This window comes from Rana temporaria, chromosome 1 (genome assembly GCF_905171775.1).
Source record: "Rana temporaria chromosome 1, aRanTem1.1, whole genome shotgun sequence".
NCBI classification, from domain to species: Eukaryota; Metazoa; Chordata; class Amphibia; order Anura; family Ranidae; genus Rana; species Rana temporaria.
In genome coordinates this window covers 213,407,962-213,421,044 of record NC_053489.1, presented here as the reverse complement: position 1 = coordinate 213,421,044, position 13,083 = coordinate 213,407,962, and the positions used below count along the sequence as shown (strand labels likewise).

At 44.7% G+C, this 13,083-nt stretch overlaps 1 protein-coding gene across 1 annotated transcript in view; it reads left to right on the top strand.

The window, feature by feature from the left end:
- Positions 1-13,083, top strand: part of GGT1 (gamma-glutamyltransferase 1) — a 174,405-nt gene that overhangs the window by 46,567 nt on the left and 114,755 nt on the right. The window lies entirely within an intron of this gene.

The window sequence follows — 13,083 nt, the reverse complement described above, 5'->3', positions numbered from 1 at the left end:
GACCCTTGCAAACGCAATACCGTGTCAGCAGCCCTTGACCCTTGCAACACATGACCCTTACAAAACGCAAAAAAAAAATATGCAAAACATAAAAAATAAAGAAAAAATAAAGCAGAAAAAATAAATTGTCACCACACAATCTCGGCCCAGCAACCCGACACCTGTTGAGACCATTGCAACCATGCAAAATCGTCTCAGCAGCCTCACACCATTGTTGAGATCCTTGCAAACGCAATACCGTCTCAGCAGCCCTACACTCATCAAGACTCTTGCAACCACACAATACCATCTCAGTAGCCTCACACCATTGTTGAGACCCTCGCAAATGCAATACCGTCTCAGCAGCCTCACACTCATCAAGACCCTTGCAACCACGCAATACCGTCTCAGCAGCCTTACACCATTGTTCAGACCCTTGCAAACGCAATACCGTCTCAGCAGCCCCACACTCATCAAGGCCCTTGCAACCACGGAATACCGTCTCAGCAGCCTCACACCATAGTTCAGACCCTTGCAAACGCAATACCGTCTCAGCAGCCCCACTCTCATCAAGACTCTTGCAACCACGCAATACCGTCTCAGCAGCCTCACACCATTGTTGAGTCCCTTGCAAACACAATACCGTCTCAGCAGCGCCACACTCATCGAGACACTTGCAACCATGCAATACTGTCTTGAGCAACCTCCCACTCGTCAAAGACCTTTGTGACCATACAGTCTCGCCCCAGCAACCTGGCATTCATTGAGACCCTTGCAGCCAGACAAATCATCTTTGGCCTCATGTACACTGCTGTTGGTAGAAAAAAAAAAATGGGTTCAGACGGATGTTCAGGGGCATTCAAAACGCATTCGAAACGCCAATGCCTGTAACAGCTTGTAAACACTACCAGATGCGGTAACTCATGTTTACCAGCGTTTCATTCACAGTCGTTTTCATAAAAAAAATTCAAATAAAGGGGAATATTGTCTCAGCAACTTGACACTCATTTGAGACCCTTGCTAAATGTAATATCATCTCAGCTACCTCACACCCTTCTAGACCTTTGCAACCACACAATCTCATCTCAGCAACCTGACACCCATTCAGACCTTTGCAGCCATACAAAGTCATCTTAGCAACCTGACACTGATTTGAGACCATTGCAAATGCAAAATCGTCTCAGCAACCTGACCCCCATTCAGACCCTTGCAGCCATACAAAGTTGTCTCAGCGGCCGACACTCATTTGAGACCATTGCAAACGCAACATCGTCTCAGCAACCCCTCACTTGTTGAGACCTGTGCAACCACACCATGCCATCTCAAAACAAACCTCATAATCATCCAGACCTTTGCAACCATGCAATATCGTCTCAGCAAACCTGACTGAGACCCTTGCAACCACCAATACCATCAAACCTTTATACTCAAGGCCCCTGCCACCACACAATATCGTCCCAGCAACCTGACACTCACCGACACCCTTGCAACCGCACAATATTGTCTGCAGTAGTATAAAACACTTAGCGGCACGCACCTACGTGCAAACCCCAATACAAACTAAACTTGCAAACACACCTCAGTGACAAACAATCAGCCACACAAACACACAGTGGCACCCAGTTGGCCATTCATCTTCAGTGGCACGCGGGCCACTCATCTTTTCTCAGTTTTTTCCCTGCGGTTAGTTCAGGTTTTCATCCAGCACCAGCGAGTGCACGTTGGCCTGCGAGTGCACGTTGGCCTGCGAGTGCATGTATATTGTCTTGTTGAGCACCTGTGTATTGTCTTGATTTTCTCACACCAATGCAAGATCCAGGTCAAGTTCTCAAACTAGACCAAGCATCAGTAGCAGACTTAGCTATGTGGGACAACTTCCCCACCTGATAGAACATCATTTCAATCTTCATCCCGGCAGTGTCAGCCGAGCCACCAAAGGCTTTTGCAGCCATTTTTAGGCCGCCACTGGTTCTCCAAAACTTGGCCCCCAGAAATTCTCTTAAATTTTTGCTTCACCCAGTCTTCATCACGCCTCGTGCTGCACCCCATCGTGGCAGCTGCCCAGGTCTGGGACCACACTTGAACAGGACAGACACTGTTCTTCACCACAGACAATCAGGCCACAGCCGACATCATCAATTAAGATAGATCTAAGTCACTCCCCATCACTTCCTGCGCAGGCTCACGCAGCTGTCACTCCGTCACCAGTTAATATCTTATGTAGACCTTTTCCAGGCAAATGCAAAAAGCAGCTGATGCGCTTTCCTATTCCAACCTTGGAATGGATGTTTTTTCCAGCAAGAGCCTGGAGCCGACCCAACAACTATCCCTGTCCCACCATGGACATTGCTGACGATGGACTGAAGTCGCATCTCGCCAACGCAATCCAACTTATTAACCACTCCTTGGCACGCAACACACTGAAGGCCTATCACACTGCTTGGAACACTAATCGCAAATTTTTGGCCCCTTGCCCCGGAGCAGCAATAGGCAACGTTGGACACATCCTAGCCTTCATATCGTATTGCCACATGCAGCTGACCATTTCTCAATGCTATCACGCCATATCTAGATGGCATCCAGCATTTCCTGTCCCTGCAGGACCCCAGTAAACCGTCAGTATTCTCGAGCCCATGCAGTCAAGTCCCTCCTACAGGGCATACAGAAGCACCAACCTGTAGTCAGTGGCAAGCGCCTACCTTTCAAGAGTCCCCTCTTTAGGGACATGTCTAAAATCCTTACTCGTTCCCTGTTTAGGGCTTTGCCCAGTCTAGTCACCCAACAGCCATCTACCAGGCCTTCTACGGTTCCCTACAACCTAGTGAATTTAGTCAGCGGCTCCGGCAGTCACACACTGCTGCGACGCCACCCGACTCGCTTTTGAACCACTACACTCTCACAGTCTGCAAACGCAACAAACAGGCCCCTGGGGTTGACATCAACCTGTTTCAGACTGACAACGCCTGATGCACAGTGACGGTGCTCGACCCACTACTGCTCCATCTACCCAGCCAATCTGATGGTAGCTCGTTGCTACCCTTTCTAAACCAGCTCCCTGAGTGTCAGCCAGTGTGTCAAGCATGTCAGAATCCTCCTAAATAACTTGGGCTTCAAACCCCAGTCAGTTCTCTGGACATTCTTTCCGAATTGGAGCAGCCTCAGTTGCATCCCAACAGGGAGTACCAGACTACGTAATCAAGATACCAGGCTGATGGAAGTCTCCTTGTTTTGCCACATACATCCCAAATCCTCATGAAGGAATGGCACAAGCCTTTACCAAGCTAGCTCAATAAATACAAGAAATCAATATAAACTATTTCCCTATCTGAGTCTTTTGCCCCCTTTTCTTGGCATACTGACCAGACCACCAAGGCACACTTCAGGTCTATTTATGTTGTAAGTCTTGTCGCGTGTTTATGTGATCCACATCTCTCTCGGTCAGAGGGTAACGACCATAAATAAGAAGGCCAGTATGGTGGCCTGAGTTTATGGGAGGAGCCCGGAGGGTATTTAAGCAGCCCACTCACACATGCTCTTTGTCGGTTCAGTGTGCAGTACTACACGTCACTGGGCCGACTCTTCCCAGCTCACCTCATGTCCGTGAGTCTGTGCATTCGACACCCTCCCGCCCTTCCCTTTTTCAGGGCACTTCTCAGCATGTCCTTCTTCAATTAACTACCCATTACTTACCTTGGGTATGCCCCCTTTTCTTGGCATACTGACCAGACCACCAAGGCACACTTCAGGTCTATTTATGTTGTAAGTCTTGTCGCGTGTTTATGTGATCCACATCTCTCTCGGTCAGAGGGTAACGACCATAAACAAACATCAATAACAAAACATGATATATAACAGTAATTGGTGTATGAAAATGCTCACATCACAATGGCGGATCATAAGGCGTCCATTAGTAAAGCCTGAGGGCGGGCACAGAGGCACCAGAGCCAGCCACAACCTGGTGCGACAGCGGCATGTGCAGCATAAGGGTACTGAGATCTAAAAGGCAGGAAAAGCACACTAAATATATAAAGATGGATACATTTAGGGCTGGGTATATAAAAGGAGGCCTACTTACTAATTTTGTAAGGCAAAAAAAAGATGCAATGTTCTATCAGGAGTCTAGAAACTCATTGACCTTTATTACACACACACTAATTCCAAACAGATCACAGGTGAGGATGGTTACCTTTAATAGCCATTCAAACCCCTTTGTGTCAACTTGTGTGCATGTTATCAGGCCAAAATCACCAGGGTATGTAAACTTTTAATCAGGGTCATTTGGGTTTCTGTTGTGAATATGGTTTAAAAAAGAATAAACACAGTTGACTGATAATAAATGGCTTCAGCCAAACACTAACCATGAGCGAAAGAAACGTTTTTGTGTTATTCATCCTATTCTCTGATAAATGGGCAAGAAATCATAAATTCTGCCAGGGTATGTAAACTTATGAGCACAACTGTTTATTTCTAACTCATATACTATAGTTAAAGGTGCGTGGACACTGACCATAATAACTAAATGAGCTTTTTTAGACATCCCATTCCAAATCATAGGCATGTTGCCTCTAACCCCTCCCCCACTTTGAGGGTAGAGTTAAAACCCCTGTGTCAATGTATGTTTGCTGTTTGTGTCTCATTGGGGAGTTTTTCATCACCTCTTGCTCTGAGGACAACTCTAAAATGTTTGTAGTACCTCAAATTTTCTATTTACAGGTTGACAGGACAATCAAAGGGGTACATCTCCCCAAGACGAAGGGAAAAGAAATTGATAAAAAGGGTTTAACCTTTAGACACATTTAAATTGGTTCTAAAGTGAGGTTTTTACCTTAATATATCCTATGTATTAACTGGTTCCTGACCGGTGTACGGCGATGTACATAGTAAGGTCCGTGACTGGACCCGCGGACCCGATCGCCGTCGGTGTCCCGCGATCGGGTCACAGAGCTGAAGAACGGGGAGATGTTAGTGTAAACACAAAGTCTCTCCCCGTTCTGCCTAGGTGACACTGTCACTGATCGTGCTCCTTGTCATCGGGAACAACAATCAGTGACGTGTCACAGCAAGCCACGCCCCCTAAGGACCCTTTCACACGCACGGACAAACGGTCCGTTTATTACAAGTCCGTTTACGGACTTGTAATGTATCCCTATGGGATTGCAGACGTTAGCGGATGATGCATCCGCTAACGTCCGCAACCATCCGCGTCCGCAAAGATCCGCTTTTGCGGACGGAAGAAAACCCTATTTTTCTTCCGTCCGGCGGAACTAGGGTTGCCACCTCATCCCTTTAAAACAGAACACATATTAATTACACAGGTTCTGTGGCTGATTAAGGAGGTAATTAAACTCACTCGGTGCCTTATCTGCATTAAATTAGCCTCAGAACCTGTGTAATTAATGTGTTCTGTTTTAAAGGGATGAGGTGGCAACCCTAGGCGGAACGGATCGGATGAATACGGACACACGGTCCGTATTCATCCGATTCCCCATAGGGGAGAGCAGAGGAGAGACAGGGCGGTCTCTGCACTGTGTGCGGGGACCGCCCTGTCCGCCGACAGCTCAGCGGAGATTAACGGAGGAATCCCTGCTGAGCCAAACGGGCTAACGGAGCAGATCAATACGGATCCGCTCCGTGTGAAAGAGCCCTAACAGTTACAAGCACTCCCTAGGACACACTTAACCCATTCAGTGCCCCCTACAGGTTAACCTCTTTACTGCCAGTGTCATTTTTACAGTAATCCGTGCATTTTTATAGCACTGATCGTGTCAAAAGTGCCTGATGTGTCTGCCATAATGTCGCAGTCACGATAAAAATCACTCCGCCGCCATTACTATTAAAAAAAAAAAATATTAATAAAAATGCCATAAAACTTTGCCCTATTTTGTAGACGTATAACTTTTGCGCAAAACAAGCAATAAACGCTTATTGCGATTTCTTTACCAAAAATATGTAGAAGAATACGTATTGGAAAAATTATTTTTTTATATATATTTTTTGGGGATATTTATTATAGCAAAAAGTAAAAATAAAAAATAAATTCAAAATTGTTGCTCTATTCTTGTTTATAGCGCAAAAAATAAAAACCGCAGAGGTGAGCCACGTCGCACGATCGCGCAATTGTCAGTTAAAGTGATGCAGTGCCGAATCGCAGAAAGTGGCCTGGTCTTTAACCAGCCAAATGGTCCGGGGCTTAAGTGGTTAAGATAAAAATCTTGTGCAGCAGCCCCCCCTAATACTTACCTGAGCCATTGCTCGAGAGACTGGGCTGTCTCCGTTAAGCTCCGTTTTTTTGAACGGAAGAAAACCCTATTTTTCTTCCGTCAAAAAAACGGAGCGGACGAAAAACGGATGTTAGCGGACGATCCGTTTAACATCCGATCCGCTAACTTCCGTTTTTCATCAAAATATGTAATAAAAATAAAGTTCTAACAAAAAAATAAACGGATGAACAAACGGATGAACAAACGGATGAACAAACGGATGAAAAAACGGATGAAAACGGATGAAAACGGATGAAAAACAGATGACAACTGATGAAAAACGGATGAAAAAACGGATCAACTGATGATAAAAAACTGATTTAAAAAACGGTCCGCACGTGTGAAAGGACCCTAACTCACAATTGTGCGGTCGTGCGACGTTGTACACAAATAACATTTATGTCCTTTTTACCTCACAAATAGAACTTTCTTCTGGTGGTTTTTGATCACCTCTGCATTTTTTTTAGTGCTATAAACAAAAAAAAGACCTACAATTTTGAAAAAAAAAATATATATATATTTTACTTTCTGCTATAAAACATACCCAATATTTTTTTTTAAAAACATCAAATTTCTTCAGCAATTTAGACAACATGTATTCTGCTACATAGTATCCCAATAAGCACAGCTAGTAGGAGCGGCAGAGCGGGAGTGTGTAATTCAGAATTATTATTTTTTATTCTGCACTGACTGTCTTTGAAATTGCCCCAGCCTCTTTTCAAATCCAATACGGGGACAAAACCGGGGACAGACTTGGTCCAGGGACAGTGTCCTCAATCCGGGGATTGTCCCCTAAAACCGGGGATGTCTGGTCACCCTAGTTTAGACAGCATGTAAAGGCCAGGCAGAGTTAAGAGTTGCATCAGTATTGAACAGGGTGTATATCCCTTTAACAGAAAGATCCCACCTATGTCTTGCTATGTAGCTGTGGCTGGACATCTCACATCTGACTTGTTTACTACTGAGTATTCACTTGGTAGGTAGCCATTGGGAGAAGAGTTGGGACTGGACTTTTCTTGGAGAAAGACAATACTACTTCACCATCATGTGAGTGGAAACATCTCCTGCTCTACCCTTAGGGGCTACTCCCTTAGGATGGGTTCACACTAGCCCTGAAAAGCAATCCGTAGTGGGTGGGTTGCTTTTCAGAGAGATAGTAAGGAGGTGATCCTGCTGCCTCCTGAATGATGTTTTTTTTTTTTTTTGCCAAACTGTCTTTTTCAGTGGGGCTCATCATGTGCCGCAAACACAAGCCAAGCATTTGAATCTCACTTGTTATGCAGCCCCACTGACTTGAATGGCCAACTTTAAAAGGTGGTGCTGCCTGTCAACTTGACATGCCGAATTAAATTTGCACAGGCATATAAACAGCCTTCTCCAGTTGCACTTTAGACGTTTTGTTGGTGATAGGAGGACTGTGGCTCAGGCATCTGTTTTCACAAGTTAGAGATGGGCCCAGGTGTGTTCGGGATCCCACACGCATGCCCGATCCCGCCAGGAAGCCGACACTGCACACGGCTAATCACAGGCAGTGAGACATTTCAATCTGTGCAGCTGTGGACCGGGAAATTTCTCACTGCCCGTGATTAGCCATGTGCAGGAATCGGGCAGGTGGGATCCCAAACACGCCCAAGCTCATTCCTATCATAAATTTCACTTTTCAAATTGGAATGTTAAACAGAGATCTTTTAAGCCATCCGTTCACATTGGGGCGAATTATGTCGCCTGACAAGTCGCATTCCTATTGCCGGCAAGCGCACTGTTCAAACCCCGGTGACCCATCGATTTGAAAAAGTAGTACATGCACTATCTTTAGCGATTTCGGGTGTGACTTGAATAGACATCTGTGCATGATGCCGCACAGATTTCTTCAAAGTCACACCCAAAGTTGCACTGAGGTTCAGCTTTGAAGTCATGCAATTTCAGATGAAGTCGCACGATTTCAAAGCGGCAGTCAATGTGAACGGGGGCTAAAGTGAGTGCTGACTGCCACATTGAAGCTTATTGAAAGCCTGCTAGTAGCTTGCTAAGGGCTCGTTCACATTCACTATGCTCTCTTATGAGAGCATTTGACAGCCAGTGAGGAAGCATTGACTTGCCTCCTTACCACCTGCTTTAACCCCAGACTAGCGAGCTACAACTGCATGTATTGCACATGGTTACTGGGTGGTTGCAGAGTGGTTCTATTCACTTGAAAAGCAAAATGGGGGTATAATTCCTGCCACAGCCATGAAACAAAGCATCGTGGCCACTGTGCATGTACACCCTTAGCGCCTCCCTCTGCAACTAAAGCGGGAGTGAAAGTGCTTCTCAACCACGGGTTGTACTTTACCTAACTGCAAGTCTGAAATAGCCCTTCAGGCCTGGTTCACACCTATGTATGCATTTTTTTTTTTTTTATGCGCTTTTCAGTTTTGCAGAAACACTCTACAGTCCATTTGACATGGTTTTCTATGGGTCACGTTTACATCTGTGCATTTTACGGAAAGGGCGAGGGACTTTTTTCTGATTCTATAGACTTCAATGGATCAAACACCTGTATTAAAAAAAGCAAAATGCATTGGGCACCTGCGACCTACATAGGTGTGAATCAGGCCTAAAGAGACAGCACTACCAATAAGATCTGTGTGTTTAATATTTCCAAACAGGAGCTGAAAGGTGTTATAAGAGCTTCAAGAAAGCTGCTTGAAATTTGCCAAAACCCTTTCAATAGGTTGCTGAATGTTTCATAACAACTAGCTGATCACACTGCTTTCATACAAGCTGAATCCCATGAAAGCTAGTCCTAAGGGCTTGTTTACACTGGCATTAGCCTTTGCCGCCCCTCTGAAAAGCAACACATAGTGGATCACTTTTTAGAGGGTGGCTGACAAGCTTGGAGGCGATCTGTTGCCTCCTCACTGCCTGGTTCAACCCTGAACATCCCACAGCACAGTGCTGTTGTTGCATGCGGTTACAGGGCACTTAAATGGGTTATATTCGGTGGAGCTATTGCCTGCCAGATGGGACAAAGGTATAATTTTATGAAGCAAAGTATTGTGGTTGTGGCAGGTGTACAGCTCTTTCAGGCCACTGTGTTAGGTTAAGGCCCCTTTCACACTAAGGAGTTTTTCAGGCGGTTTAGCGCTAAAAATAGGGCTTTCACACTGAGGCGATGCACTGGTAGGAGAGAAAAAAATCTCCTGCAAGCAGCATTATTGGAGCGGTGTGTATACCGCTCCTTCCCATTTGAAACAATGGGAAACCGCGGTAATACCGCCCGCAATGCGCCTCTCAGTACCACCGGAAAGTCTTGGTTCAATCTCTCGTCAACTCCCGGATTGACTTCAACAATATTGTGAATTTGGGTATGCCTCTAAAGTGGCTGAGGAAAATCCAGCTCGTCCAGAACCAGGCCGCTAGACTAATCTCCGGCTTAAATAGGCGGGAACATATTACCCCTACCCTGCGATCACTGCACTGGCTCACTGTGGTAGATCGCATTGAGTTTAAGGCTCTCTGTCTCGCCTATCACGCTTATCATGGGACGGGCCCACATAGGGTTGCCAACTTTCTGAAATGGAAATAAGGAACGGGGGGGGTTCCGTATCAGTTTGATACGGAACAGCACTTGTCTGTTGAAAATACGGGACGATTCCGTATTTTACGGAACGGTTGGCAACCCTAGGCCCACAATACCTAAATTCCCTGATAACGCGATACACCCCTGCACGAGGACTTAGATCACTTACAGCTGGTCTCGTCACTTGTCCATCTGCTCGCCTGCTTACCTTCGGGGGTAGACGCTTTTCTGTGAGAGCAACGGCCCTATGGAATAGTCTCCCTGTTTCTATCCGGTCTCTTCCCTCCATTATGGCCTTTCGTAAAAGGATAAAAACTTGTTTTTTTGAGGGAAAAGCAGGCTGAGTCACGTTAGTTTTCCCTGTTGTTCCTTGGTAGTTTGCTTTTTTTGTGCTCTCCTTCTTTCTTTTCCTTCTATTTTCTTTCCCTGACTTGATTTATCTATCTACAGGTATGTCTTCTGCGCTTAGACGCTTCCCTGACGGGTCAGTATTTGGCGCATTACAAATCCATTAAATCAATCAATCAATCTGCAGAGGCACATTGCAGGCGGTATTAACCCTTTTTCGTGCCCGCGCCCCCCGCTAGCCCCTGGTCCCGACGCACGTGCCCGGCAGGCGCGATCACCGCCGGGCACCCACGATCGCTCGTTACAGAGCGAGAACCGCTCCCCCCTGTCAGGGGGAGAAATGCCTGAACGTCTGTTCATACAATGTATGAACAGCGATCTGTCATTTCCCCTAGTCAGTCCCACCCAACCTTCAGGTAGAACACACACAGGGAACATAATTAACCCCTTCCTCGCCCCCTAGTGTTAACTCCTTCCCTGCCAGTGGCATTTTTATAGTATTCAATGCATTTTTATAGCACTGATCTCTATAAAAATGCCAATGGTCCCAAAAATGTGTCAAAAGTGTCCGAAGTGTCCGCCATAAGGTCGCAGTGCCGATAAATATCGCTGATCGCCGCCATTACTAGTAAAAAATTTTTTTAATAAAAATGCCATAAAACTATGCCCTATTTTGTAGACGCTATAACTTGTGCGCAAACCAATCAATAAACGCTTATTGCGTTTTTTTTTTTTTTTTATGAAAAATATGTAGAAGAATACGTATCGGCCTAAACTGAGGAAAAAAATGTTTTTTTATATATTTTCGGGGATATTTATTATAGCAAAAATTAAAAAAATATATATATTTTTTTTAAATTGTCGCTCTATTTTTGTTTATAGCGCAAAAAATTAAAACCACAGAGGTGATCAAATACCACCAAAAGAAAGCTCTATTTGTGGGAAAAAAAGGACGCCAATTTTGTTTGGGAGCCACATCGCACGACCGCGCAATTGTCAGTTAAAGCGACGGAGTGTCGAATCGCAAAAAGTGGGCCGGTCATTGACCAGCAATATTGTCCGGGGCTGAAGTGGTTAATGCCCATTTTTTGGTAAAAAATGCTCTGGAGCCCACACACGATCGTTTTTAATGACATTTAAAAAAAACTTCATTTTTTACAACCCGGAAAACGGTCGTGTGTACGTGGCATCAGAGTCTGGAGGAAGGAGCACAGAATCTAAGTTGCATGAGGTCCAGAGTGAGGTTTCCACTCAGTGATGATTTGGGGAGCCATGTCATCTGCTGGTTTTGGTCCACTGTGTTTTAAGTCCAAAGTCAGTGCAGCCCTCTTCTAGGAAATTCTAGAGCATTTCAGGCTTTGCTCTGCTGACCGGATTCATGGAGATGCTAATTTCATTTTCCAGCAGGACTTGTCTTCAGCCCACAATGCCAATAGTACCAATACCTGGTGTAATGATCATGGTATCACTGTGCTTGATTAGCCAGTAAACTCATCTGATATAAACCCCATAGAGAATCTGTGGGGTATTGTCAAGAGGAAGATGAGACACCAGACCCAACAATGCAGATGAGCTGAAAGCCACTATCAAGAAAACCTGGGCTTCCATAACACCTCAGCAGTGCCACAGGCTGATCGCCTCCATGGCACACCTCATTGATGCAGTAATTCATGCAAAAGGAGCCCCGGCCAAGTATTAAAGCAGAGTTCCGGCCACAATTTCACTTTTTAAATATAAATTCCCCCTGTAATACACAAGCTTAATGTATTCTAGTAAAGTTGGCCTGTAAACTAAGGTCCGTTTTGTTAGGTTGTTACAGCATTTAGACACTTTATAAAATAGAAATTGACTGGGGCCATCTTAAGTGTGGGCATCATGAAGCCAGACTGTATGACTTCCTGGATTTCAGCCTTGAAGATCTCGCACATGCTCAGTGCTGCACAAGCAGTGTCAGATCAGGTTTCAGCACCTGTGCTGTCCAAGTCACATGATTCTTTGAGACTGGGGAGTGCACAGACTCCTGGAAAGTTACACCCACTACATTCCCAGGAGTATGTGCGGTGTAGGTTAGGAAGCATTAAGCACCTAGGTGCAGGAAGTGGGAAGATTAACTATTCTGCCTAGCAACAACACTTTGAAGGCATCAAAAAAAAATTTTTTTCGTAAAGGACTAATGACATTTTTTTTAAACTACTGATGTAATGTTATATTTATGGGTGGAACTCCACTTTAAGTGCATACTATGCTGTACATGGACATATTTTTTTTAGTAAGCCAACAATTCTGTATTAAAAATAAAAAAAATATTGGTCTTATGTAATGTCCTAATTTTCTGAGATACTGAATTTGGGGTTTTCTCTAGCTGTAAGCCATGATCATCAAAATTAAAATGTATAGCTCTACCACCGAAGGAGCTGCTGGTTTGTTTTGGGTGGCATGTTACCTCATGGCTCCTCAGCCATCTAAGGGTGTATGGTGAATGTAGCATTAACAGAATGTCCAGGACAGGTGTCTTTTTCTGTGCTCTTTATTACCCAGCCAGGTAAAAACAATAAAACTTTGTGGTGATAGAAGAGTTGAAGTAAAGGGAGAAATAGCTGATTCAGGCGTAGCAATAGGGAAACAATCCTGCTTCAAACAACATTTTTTTTTCCGCCACTCCAGCCAGAGTGGGTATAGTGCACCTGGACAGGCCTCTCTCACTGACCTGGCAGCCAGAGTATCACTCGAAACTTAGAGGAAAAGTCTCTGCCACAGACCCTCCTTAGGATTGAGGTAGCAGAGGTAATCCTCCTGTAAAATCATGCAATAATATATATAAATATATATATATATATATATATATATATATATATATATATATATCCTCTATATATTCCCTCTATGATAACCTATAATATATAACTATTGCATCTGTATTAATGGGTATGAGTC